The sequence below is a fragment of the Corvus moneduloides genome, chromosome 4, assembly GCF_009650955.1.
Source record: "Corvus moneduloides isolate bCorMon1 chromosome 4, bCorMon1.pri, whole genome shotgun sequence".
NCBI classification, from domain to species: domain Eukaryota; kingdom Metazoa; phylum Chordata; class Aves; order Passeriformes; family Corvidae; genus Corvus; species Corvus moneduloides.
The window spans coordinates 48,469,913-48,482,594 of NC_045479.1; the positions used below are offsets into that span (position 1 = coordinate 48,469,913).

Below are 12,682 nucleotides of genomic sequence, written 5' to 3' on the forward strand. Positions count from 1 at the left end.
ATTGTAATAACGAAACAGAAAGAGCATAAGAAGCCATTCTATTTTATCTTCAGACTCTTTATGAAAATGTTGGTTAATACTAAAGCCAGGACAGACTACACTGGAACTTCTATGCAACCTTCGGTGTTTGGCACTTAACTACTGTCAGTTGCTATCTAGCCTCCAGTTGTCCAATCAGTTTTGTATCAAGCATTAGGAGATCGAGCGAGATCCACTTGGGTCTTTTCTGCAAAATTGGATCCCAGGTTATGTGGCTGCACCAGATCAGGGCAGAACTTGAACATGGGCTCAAACCCTGGAAGCGGACTACTGTCATGATCTCTTTGGATCTCTCAAATTCACAGGATGAGATGTTCTGTGAAATAAACTATTATATGAGCTCATTAGAAGAGAAAACCTGCAGGGGCTCAGTCCCCTTTGTCTACACCAGTCTAAAGTGAGTCCACTAATTCATCACTTAGTTCTTGAAATTTCTAACTTACTAGTTCTCTAATTTATTACTTGCAGCTCAGCTCATGACTTGTGACTTGTGCACTAATAAGCAAAACAGTAATCTAGTCAATGGTGAGAGTGCTCATCCCTCCTCTTCCGTCACAACGTGACATCTCCTGTATCACACTAGAAAGTGTGATCTAACACCAGCTCTCCAGCTGCTGTTAGATCTGCTTCAAAAATTTCTTGTGTAAGCTTAAGTATTTACACCTTCAAGCCGGAAAGTTTGGTCTGTCCAAATTTCTTGGAGTTAGCAGGTTCTGAAGAAAAGTGCCAGTAAATCAGTGTGCAAGGATTGTGGCTGCAGGAGACAGCAAGCTGCAGGCGACAGTGGCTGTGTAATGACTGGAGTCCTTTCTGGCAGCCATGTCTGACCTATGTGTTGCCATCACTTTGACCTAATGGCATTGGTCCCAGTGCCATTGCAGGGCACATACAACAGGCCTTGGCATGAGCTGTGTGCTTGCCAAAATCTGAGCAGGAGTTGAGTGTAAGACTATGGAGACACTATGGAGAAAGACAGTTAGAGGTTGGTCAGGTCACTGATAGCTGGTTGGTGCTCCTAAGCCTTGGCAGGTTATTTATGGGAGCATCCTTAGTGCTCTTCTGGATGACAAAGAAGCGACACAAAATCCTTGGACATCTTTTAGTTACTCCTGAAAGGTGACGCAGTTCTTGGTCTCCAGATGGTGCCAGAGTGGCATGCAGGATTATGTTGTGGCAGGCACGTGCTTTAAAACAACTTACTTCACACAAAGAACTGGTCACTCACCAAATTTTGAGTAATTTTAGCTGAAAAATTCAATAAGGATTTTTAAGAGGCTGAGCTTGGGATTTTGTACAGGTTTATTGCCTTAATGCTCCCTAAGCACAGCCTGAATAGTCTGACATGGTTCTGAATTGTGTCAATAAGGGATACATTAAAGATTCCCCAGGTACTGTGCACAAAACAGTATGACTGACCCAAATGGTTCCTTGAAAGCTGTTCTTGTTTACTGTGTCATTGATTCACAGACAGTAAGTCTATGTGGGACTTTTGAAGAAGGCTTTTCAATTTGTTAAATACTAAGGATGCTCAAATTTGCCAAATCTAGGCAAAGTTTGGCATATCTTGAAGCATATTTGAGGGGCTTGAAGTAATGTCTCTGTACTGATTTCACATGGCCAGGTTTTGGACTACAGGGAGGGCTACAGGGAGGACTACAGGGATGGCTTCTGTGAGAAGCTGCCAGAAGCTTCACCCAATGCCAGCCAGCTCCAAGACAGACCTGCTGTTGGCCAAGGCCAAGCCAATCTGAAATGGTGCCAATGCCTCTGTGATAACATATTTAAGATGAAAAAACCCCAAAATTATTGCATAGATGTAATTGAGGCCAGAGAAGACTGACTATGTGAGAGGAACAGCCTTGCAGACACCAGGGTCAGCGGAAAAGGAGGGAGAAGGAAGAGCTGCTCCAGGCACTAGAGTGAGGTTAAGAGGTGATTTCCCTGCAGCCCATATATGATGATGGGGATGCAGAGATCCACCTGCAGACTGTGGAGGACTCCATGCTGGAGCAGGTGGATGCCCAAGAGAGGCCTGTGAACCTGCGGGAAACCTGTGCTGGAACAGGCTCCTGGCAGGGACCTGCAGACCTGTGGAGAGAGGAACCCACACTGCAGGTTTCCTGGTAGGGCTTGTGACCTTGTGAGGGACCCACATGGGAGCAGGCTGTGCCTGAAGGACTGCACCCTGTGGAAGAGTGACCCATGGTGAAGCAGTTTGGGGAGGACTGTTGCCCATTGGATGGACTCATGTTGGAGAAGGTCATGGAGAACTGTCTCCCGTGGGAGGGCCCCCACACAGGAGCAGGGGAAGGACTCCTCTCCCTGAGTGGTGACAGAAACAACCTGGGGCGAACTGACCATAACCCCCATTCCTTGTCTCCCTGTGCAGCTGTGGGGAGGAGGTAGCACTGAGAGGGAGGGAGGGATGAGGAAAAGGTGTTTTCAAGGTGTATTTTACTTCTCATTATCCTGCTCTGATTTTGTTAGTAGTGAATTCAGTTAATATCCTCAAGTCTCTTTTACCCACGATAGTATTTGGTGGGTGATCTCTTTCCCAGACATTATCTCAACCCATGAACTTTTTGTTACCTTTTGTCTCCACTGTCCAGTTGTGGAGGGGAGTGATAGAGCAGCTCTGGTAGGTACCTGGCATTCAGCCAGGGTCAAACCACTAAAATCTCACAGACTTTTATCAAACTCTTAACAGATTTGAATGAGGGACAGCCAGGAAATACTGTGATTCTGGGCTGGGGAAAGGCACGGGTGGGAGGGAAATCATGCAATGCTCAGCCAAAATCTTAAGTGTAGAAACAATTTTGGAGCACAGACGTAAACAAAATTATTTTGTATACTTTCAAACTTTACAATAGCTACAAAATACTGTGTCAAAGTTTCTGACTTGCTGCAGACTCACAGTAGAACATATTTACATTCTTCTGCTAGAGTAAGAAGTAATTACACAGTAATTTCACAAGCAAACTTTAAAATGTTAACAGTTCTAATTACTGAGTGATAGGTAGCATATTGATAGTTTTATTTCATGTAATTAAAAATGGCAGAAGGAAAATTTAAAAATTAATTGTCAGTTTCATGCAATGATGTGATATGGAAGTAGGAAACAGCTTTGGAAACTAAGATCTGTCAGCAATGGAAATTGATACTGAAACAGGTTTATCTGTTTCTTTAATCCAGTTAGCTTGATCTCACAAACTCTGGTGTTTCATGTAATCATGTCTTGTTTCATGTTGACACGCTAACAAATGTAATTCTTACATTAAAAAAAAGTTATTAAATAAACCAATAATAAATGCATTCAGTACATAGTATGTTCTTATTACTTTTTAAAGACAAATCTTTAAAGATAAATCTTTTAAAGATAAATTTATCTTTTAAAGATAAATTTTTAAAGATAAATCTATTGTGATTAAAGCATGAAATTTATGACTTTGTCATAAAGAAAAAGACAATTCAAAATGTCAACTCTAGTGCATTAATGGGTTTGACAAATGTTTTTGCCAAATTATGTAGGGAGGGCTGATGGTATCCTGGGGTGCAGTAGGAAGAGCATTGTCAGCAGCTCATGAGAGGTGGTCCTGCCCCTCTACTCGGCCCTAGTGAGGCCTTATCTGGAGTGCTGTGTCCAGTTCTGGGCTCTTCAGTACAAGAGAGACAAGGCACTACTGGAGAGGGTCCCCCAGAGGCCACAAAGATCATTTGGGGTCTGGAGCATCTCTCTTGTAAGGAGACACTGGGAGCTGGGCCTGTTTAGTCTAGAGAACACTGAGGTATACAAATATCTCAAAGGCAAGCGTCAAGAGGATGGTGCCAGACTCTTTTCAGTTGTTCTCAGTGACAAGACGAGGAGTAGTGGCCATAAACTAAAACATATGAAGTGCCGTCTTGGCATGACAAAGAACTTCATGTTGAGGGTGGCAGAGCACTCGAATGAGCTGTCCAGGGAGGTCATGGAGTTTCCTTCCCTGGAGACATTCAAAACCCACCTGTGTAACCTGCTCTAGGTGACCCTGCCTTGTCAGAGGCATTGGATAAGATGATCCCCAGAAGTCCCTTCCAACACTAACTATTCTGTCATTCTGTGACTTTCAGAAATCGCAATTTAGAGATCTAACTACATTTTATCAACCTGTGGATGAATAGATAATTAATACTGTTTGTTAATTGTTATTATTCATGAATTCTTGTTATTCATGTCTGGATCCTTGTTTATTCAACTGAAACAGGATTACCTTGGAATGTGGACTGAGCTCACTAGACTTAGTTTGCATGGAGTGTCTTTGCAAATAAATTAGTTATTTGAAGCATATTTGTTTGTGGTGAATCATTATGAATCTCAATGTGTTGCTTAGGCGTTACTTACACATCATTAGGGTACCCCTCAAAGTTTTAACAAGAAGTGTAATAACTATTGTGCCTTTAAATGACGAATGACAATTCAGCAGTGAATCCTGTCCGAGTGATACATACCAGCTATCAGGAAATTGGATTACTATCTTCTGTCAAGCCAATGATGTGAATGACAAGTGTTATTCTTTCTTAGTATTCAAAGTGGCACAGTAACAGCAGATACATGATACTTTTGTCTACTCACATGAGGCATTTAGTTAACAGGTGGTCTGCAATAACTAAAATAGATGTGTGGGACAAGTTGCATTGAAATTCATGCTGCATAACTTTTTCTAATCTTTTTGCATTACATGAGCACATTCTGCTCTATTAAATTTTGTATTAAATGAACATTGTGTCCTATAAGAATTACAGCAAGAGGAAATTATTCTCACTTATCACATTACAGAAATGCAAAGCTTTGAACATTAAAGTCAAATTATTTTCCATGATAAATTTCTTCATGTGAGGCTGCACTTACTGTTTGGAATTCATAGTTTTAAAGTTGTGCCTCCATTACATTACAAGATGCAGGTGGCCTAATTAAAACCAAGACTTATTAAGAGTTAAGTGGGAAGATCAAATCAAAATGAAGGAAATATTATGAATAATATATAGTCAGTTATGTGCAGCAGAAGCTAAAATAGGTAAGCAAATGTTAAATTAGTTTTCTCAAATTTATAGAGAGCAGAAGAGCACATTCTCCATTCTTGCATTTAAACCTTCAAAGAACCCAGCTTGTCACACACCATTCATATTGTAGCCTCTTTACCTTTTTATTTCACCTGTAGTCCTGTTGTACTCCAGTTTCTTAGCTGTATATAATTAACTCATTCAAGGAATCTGTACACTTCAAAGAATTAATGCTCTCACACATCCAAAACACTCAATGCTACTGGAGGCTCTACATCTGTCTCAAGAAGGATGCTGAGAGATCAGATAGCTTGGCAAAAGTAGAGTGCTTTATTGGCCAAAATATGCAGGTGTTGGCTTTTAAAATCAAATGAGAATCCACACCACAAGACACTCTGCATTCCATTTCTACTACACATATTCTGAGGGGATTTGGAGTGGGGAGGGCACAGAGAAAAATTGTTTTAAGCCATTTGGGAATTGCTTGTTCCTGTGCCTTATTTGCAGTCATATCTTTGTAGAGGTTTTCTTGAGGACCAAAATTATTAGATCAGTGCAAGTGGAGTCTACATATGAGGGTTTAAAAGGATGAAGATGAAAATCATATTTTAAATACTTTCCCTGTGTGATGACCAACACCATGCAGTGCCTAAAAAGGTCTTGTTACATTAAAATACGTTTTGCAAACTAAATTAATTTTTATGCATATTTCATTTTCTTCATCTCAGTCAGTGAAGCCATCATGGTTTTTTCAGTTAGTTTAATGTTCTTATGCCTGACTACAATGCTGATGTTTGTTGCTAGCCCTTCCAGCATGTCTGAGTCTTTAGGCACAGCCATGTGCAAGACAAGCGGCACAGGCTGAAGCACCACAAAAGCAGCCCTTGGAGGCATTGTGCATCAAGGACACTCATCCTCTGCTCATATGTTGGGGGGAAGAGAAAACAGGAAGAAAATTTCTAGCCTGTCTTAAAAAATAATGGTTCACTGCTTTGCTCAGAGTGACCAGGTTTTCCGACTACAGAGTATGTGGGGGAAGATGGAGCACTTTTGGATGGAATTCACCTTTATATTCATTTAATTTAATTTCATTTCACCTCTCTGAGATTGTTTACTAATCCAGGACTGCTTTAGGAATCTCAGGGGACTTGTTCTCTTTTTTGCCAGTTAAATGAAAGGAACAGTCTACCTCCCAACACAGTGAATGTTTAATGTGTGATAAAATCGGTCTTTCAGCCTCAACTCTCATTTCTAAGCTCAAGGTAGGAAATATATAAATCACTTAATGGGCATTAAGTAAACTCTGGAAATTTTCTGTGGTATTTTCTAATTTCTTTAAGGTCCTATCAGCTCCCAAAGTGGAAAACTTTAATTCTGATGAGGAGGAAAAAATTGAAACAATGAGAGAAAGTGCAAAATAGAGTATATACATCTAGCTGTGCTGGTGCCTTTAAACCTTGAAATCCCATGGAGCTGGTAAGTTGTGTCCCTTTGGGTCTAGATCCCACTTTATAAGTTCTGTGGCAGTGTGCAGGACTATTAAGGCCAATTCCCATTTTGCACTTTTGTGGCATCTGTCAAATCACAGTAGAAAAGACTGTCCTGCACTTTGCATGTATATTGCAGTGTGAATGGTACATATTTCTGCATTAAGAAAGGCTGGATTTCTAACTTCTAACCAGTTTCCAAAGAGGGCTGTTTTCCCCCTCTTCTGTTGACGGGGGTTCTCAGGATACAACTGTGCAGCACAAAGCACACTTTGTGGAGCCATCTGCGCTAGCCTGGAGAGCAGAACTATGCAGCTCTGCTACCCTGGTTCTTTTCCAGAGCAGATACACCCTGTTGCTAATGAGCATTAAGTACAGAGTATTGAGCTCCTGCACAGCCTAAATGGGTCTGTGATTCTGTGACTAGCCTGAGGGAACTTGGACAAAGTGAGGATCTTAGTTGTCCAATTCCCTACTGGTGGAAGAACGTCTCTTCCACTAATATTTGCAGACAATATTTAGTAGAAATGGAATGTCAATAAAAATATAGCACATTCTTATTTGTAATTTTGCTTCAAAATTTCAGAAGAAAGATACTTTCTCAGATAAGGCATGATGAGTTGGCTAAAGGGCACAGATAGTTTCTTGGCTCAAATGTGGAAGAGGAAGCACTGATATGGCAGTTACATATTTTCATACATTCCCACGGGAGTCTTCTTGGTAAGGTTATTATTTGCCACCCTAGCATAAAAAGCAGATGCATTAATTGTAAAATAACTTTCAAATTTGTCCTTTTAACATGGTTTGGATGCATAGTTCCATTCTCTCTTAAGAAAATGATTCCATCAAGTTGACATAAAGCATACATAACAGCTATAGAAAATAATTTTTAAAAATACTATTAAACCCTTGCACAGGGAGAAGATCTTATGCCAGAAATCAAACGGTGAAGATTGTTGGCTATTTAATCTTTAAAAACCGAAGTGTGGCCCCTGGAGACTGGAGGTTGCTGCATGTAATGCTTCATAATGTAATACGCAGTCCCAGCACATAAATGCTTCAGCCTGCTCTCAGGGGCAGATGGCAGGAGTTACAGGTACAAATATACAATTTTACGCTGTTTAGATCAAGACGAAATGCTGTAGATGGCACCTGTTGTCTCTGAAGTCTTTGCAGATTTTTCCTCTGCATTAAAGTTGAAAAGACTTATAGCTCAATATATTGTTAGCCTGCTTTCCATTTTTTTTGTGATTGTTCTGTCTCTCTCTGCAAGTCATTTCCCCTACCACAAATATATTTTGAAGTGACTGGCCAATTTCCCCAAAATTTTACTGAAATGAAGTCTTGAAGATATTAAGCTCTTAAAAATGTAATAAAAAGCAGGGGTAGAGTAGAGGAATGACATCAGAATAAAAGCCCACACTGGCAAACATCCATTTAAGTGCCTGCACAAGGTGATACGTGATCTGAACAGTTATTTGTTCAATTTGGGCTCTGACTGGTCAAGGACCTTCTGCTCAGGTCTGCCTGGCTGCAGTGCAGAATAGCTGGGGAAGAAGTGCTCATCTAGGGTAGAAAAGGGAGCTGGCGGCTGAAGGACACAACCAAAATTGGGGCAAAGGAACCAAAGTGGCTGTGAGTACGGTGTCTAGGAGCCAGACACCACTACAGAGCCCTACAGAGCCAGCAGCTCGCATGGTGCAGCTAAAACATTTTTGTGGAAGGTGGGGTCGTGCATATACATCAAACCAGGGGAGCCTGTGAAATGTGCATGAAAATAGATCTACTACAATAATTTTTAACAACTACAAGCCAGCAGTATGGTTTGGAGACTTGCAGCTGCCCTGTTGAGCTTTCACCAAATCTATGCTGTGATCAAATTCCTAAATGCAATCAGTGTAACTGCCACTCACTATAAACATGTGCTGGGCTGACCTGATCTGACTACTAGATGCCTACCTGGCCACTCTCTCACTCTGCCTCCTCATCAGGCCAGGGGAAACAAAATAAAATAAAAGCACATGGGTTGAGAGAACTACAAGGAAATCACACTAATTATTGTCACAGACAAAACAGACTCCACTCAGTGCAGTTTAATTTAATTCGTTGTCAATTAATGTAGTTCTTCACCAACTTCTCAAACATGGGTCTCTGACCTGGTTGTTTGCAAGACTGTTTCTCGCTCCTTTTTGTTCCACTCTGCTGCTTCATCAGGCGTTTTGCTGTTTCTTGGATCTGTTTCCCGGAGGCACCACCACCATCGTGCCCAAGGGGCTGGGCTGTTCGCTGCCTGGGGCAGGTGGGCAGGAGCTGGCTGGAACCAGCTGTGTCCTGCCTGGGGCAGCCCTGGCCTCTCCTCATAGATGCCCCCATGGCCAGCGCCTGGACACAGACGCCCTGGGCAATGAGGGGTTTAAGTATTTAAGTGCACTCAAAGGTCAGGGCTTAACAACTATGTCGAAACACCACTGGTTCAACAACAGTCCAAAGAATGGCAATAACTCGTAGAAATGAAGCAAACACTTTTGCTGATAACTATCAGGCAAAAATTCAGGATATCCACAGCTGCTAGAGCACAGAGTGATTGGGCACAAACTTTGTGCTTATGTAGTGTCCTATAGTGTCCTAAAATTTTGGACAGTTACTGGAGCCTTGAGGCTGGAGTTCCCTCGCTGGGCCATGGTGATTGTCTTTCAGAAACACACTGCTCCAGCATGAAATCAAAGTCCAGCCCTTAATCCAGTTTGCTTCAACTTCACTCTTTACAAAATGGAGGTGATGATACCTCCTAATTTCCTTAATGTTGCAAGGTTCCAGCCCCTAAATGGGAGAGGGGATAAGTTTGTCACTCTAATACGCATAACATTAATTTTAGCAGGTGTCCTACTATATGATTTCTCTCTCCTTCCAAACTGTAATTTAGATGTCAGCCTCAAACTGACTCCTAAGTGAAAGTCTGCATCCAGCTGTTTAAACATGCCTATTTATGGCCATTTAAGATATTTTTAGTTTCCAAGAAATCTGCTGGAGGCTTTACCTCAGACAGCCCTCATGCCCTCCTGGATTGGTGGTGGGAAGTGAGATGTCATACCAAAACACATCTCTAATGATGGTTGTGTTCTACAATCAGGGAAGTGAATCTGGCTGGGGGCATCCAGTATCTTCCCTGATACAAAAAGAAGGAAAAAGTGACTACCTGACTCTATGGCCCACCTGCTGTGAGTGTTTCATGTGCATTGCAAATTAGAAAAGGGTTTTACAATGAAAATTATAAAGTGTTTGAATCTTGATGCAACAGTGGTGTTTAAGTCTTAAAGGAAAGAAGATCTTTGGCATATCCTGCTCGTTGTACGTGCTTAACACATCCCAGTAGAAAAGCAAGATGATGTGGTAGATTTAAGAGATAAGAAAAGTTAAACTGAAGAAAGGAGGGCAAGCGTTGCTGCATGTGGTGAAAATGTCCTTGTCTTAGTTGATGGAAGAGGAATTGGCAATGCTAAGGGAGGGAGAAAGGAAACAGGACCACTATGGAGGCACAGGGCGTCCTCAGGCATTCACTCTACTTTGTTTAATAATCTGACTAATAAGTTTGGTTTGCTTTTTCTTCTTGTTATATAATGAATTACCAACAAGGATGACTTGCTCATCCCTGAACTTTCTCATGATTTCTCTGCAAAGCCTGAGTAAGCCTTCAGTTACTTTTCATCTTTGGATTAAAGTCTTTGAAAACAAAAATTCAACAGAAATGTTAAAAAGCTCTGCAGTGTCTGAGATGTGTTGTTTATGCGCCATTTTTGTAGAAGAGGCCAGCATATATTTTACACTCCTTTTTAAGAATGGACATGTTAAAGGCCTCACATCACTGAGAAGTTTTTTTGGTTCTTAAAGTGACTATTAGAAGTAAACACTATTAATTTAATTCAAGAGACAAAAGGAAGACTCCGCAGAACTTTGTTTAAACCCCTTGATTGTTGTTTATCTTAGCTATTCTATTATTGGAAATTTATGTTATTCAAAATTCTATTATTGAAAATAATTGCATTTCTTATCAGAGAACAATTACTACTTGCATCATCAGACTTGTCACTACAGACAGCTAAGTCCTTAACTATCCAAATGAAGCTGGTGATGGCAGACATAAAAGCACTAAGTCAAGGGGTTTCAAACATTGTTCACATCACATAAACAAAACAAATGCAGCTGAAAGCAAAACCTAAAAAATATTATGACATTTTAAAATACACAAAACAAGCTCATCTCGCTGCTGTGCATCTACCCCATAAATTATACATTTCACTATAAATTCCATAAAAAACATGGGGTGTAAGCGTGTAGAAAGGCTGGACGTTTTGTAAAGGTCTGGTGTAGTTCCCAGTCTAACAAACAAACAAATGAAATCTCTCTGCCATATGCTAATGTTCTAAATGTGGACAGACGCTGCCTGAAATACCTTGCAGATGCAAAACGGTTTCGCTAATGTTTTTTCTGCATCAGGAAAGCAGCCTCAGGCTATTGAGTTAATGTTAGACACTGGATCAGCATTTTCTGTACTTCTGATTTACTTAGCTGAAGCCTGCTGTTGTCTCAGCCTAGGGAACATCTGTGGAAGGAATTTAATACCTGGGTTTGCCATTCTTCACGTGAAACTTAGATTGGCACATACTAATGACTGTGACATTCATAACTGTGCATAACCGTATTTCCATTCTGGGCAGAGACTTCTGGATTGCACCAGCTAGTTCAGAAGTTATCAGCCCCTCAATGTCTTTAGAATCCCGAGTAAGGGTTTCAGTGTCTGCTGTTGTAAAGGCAGCAGAGAAATACCCCCTCACGTTTCTTTGCAAAAATATTTGCCTGCTAAAATAAAAGCCAATCAAATATGATGTCTGGAAGACAAATGCCACCACTTACTGTTCTCCTTTAGAAATGGAGAGTTTTTACTGTAAGAGATTAAAGCATCCCAGTAAAGCACCAATGAACAATGAGAACTCTTAGTACACCATGACGACTGTTTCCCAAAGCAGACGAAACAAAAAAACTGACTATCTATCTAGATTTTTGGATATAGATATATAGTGAATAAGAATCACTTATGTTTATAAAAAAGCATTGAGGAACAAATTTGTTTGCTCAATTCACTTCTAAGTTACAGCATGTGAACCACTACATTATTAGGCTAACAGACATCTGACAGCATTTGTTGCACCAAACTGCTTGGATCTGATTGGTTTTATATGTGCTGGAGAGATTTGTACTCCATGCACTTAGAAATGTCCACAATTGTTTAATTTTATTTTGATGATGCAGAAGACTTTTAAAAGCTTACTTACACAGAACAGTCTGATAAACTGTTCTGCATTATTCCTTTGTAACTTTGTTAAACGTCTTGCCAGACAAATGGCTTTTTTTTGTGTGTGTGACTCATAACTTTACAGACCATGTCTTACTGTAAGCATTTTTTTTTTGTTTGAGGCCTTTAATCACAGGATGCAAAGTTCATTCAAAATTATGTCCCAGGTGCTTAGCTCTCTGGATCACTGTTTTGTAAACTTTCAGGCTAGTCCTGGATTGCTGTTGTGGAAACTCCTTTGGAGAGTGAACAGCCAACAGGAAGTCTGTCACTCTTTATTTTTATCTCATAATTGAGATAAATTATTCTTCTGATTATGGACTTCTTTTCCAGTGGGGGCAGAACCATTGCAATTATTAAAAAAAAAAGACTGAAGAGGAAATAGAAAATGTGATGTCCCCGGGCTTACACATCAGTGGCACAGAGGGAACTTTATTTTGATGTACTAGTTTAAGAGAAAAAGGAAATGCCTGCCAATCCAATGGTTAAGTCTTCTACAATGCCTTCACTGATTTTTAGTATAGTTCATCAGGTGAAAAACCAAGTTTTCCTTACAAGATGGATGTATGATATTAGGTGTTTTTGACTCGCTGTCATAGAAACGATACAGGCAAAATGTGTGGTTGTTCTACATTGAATGTACTGCTACAGTTGGGATATTGAAGTTAAGGATGCTCTAAAATTTGGCTGCATGGAGGTCACATTATGAGACAGGAGGCACGTGTTGCACTGTCATTCCAATCTGTCCTTTTCCCTAATTCATTGTAAG

General features: G+C 40.5%; 1 long non-coding RNA gene across 1 annotated transcript; it reads right to left on the reverse strand.

The window, feature by feature from the left end:
• Positions 1-2,472: 2,472 nt before the first annotated feature.
• On the reverse strand, positions 2,473-12,182 carry LOC116443626. The gene is made up of 3 exons (XR_004240003.1): positions 12,172-12,182; positions 5,177-5,180; positions 2,473-2,546 (listed from the first exon to the last, which is right to left on the reverse strand). It is a non-coding gene; the product is annotated as an uncharacterized LOC116443626 (long non-coding RNA).
• Between the last annotated feature and the right edge of the window lie 500 nt (positions 12,183-12,682).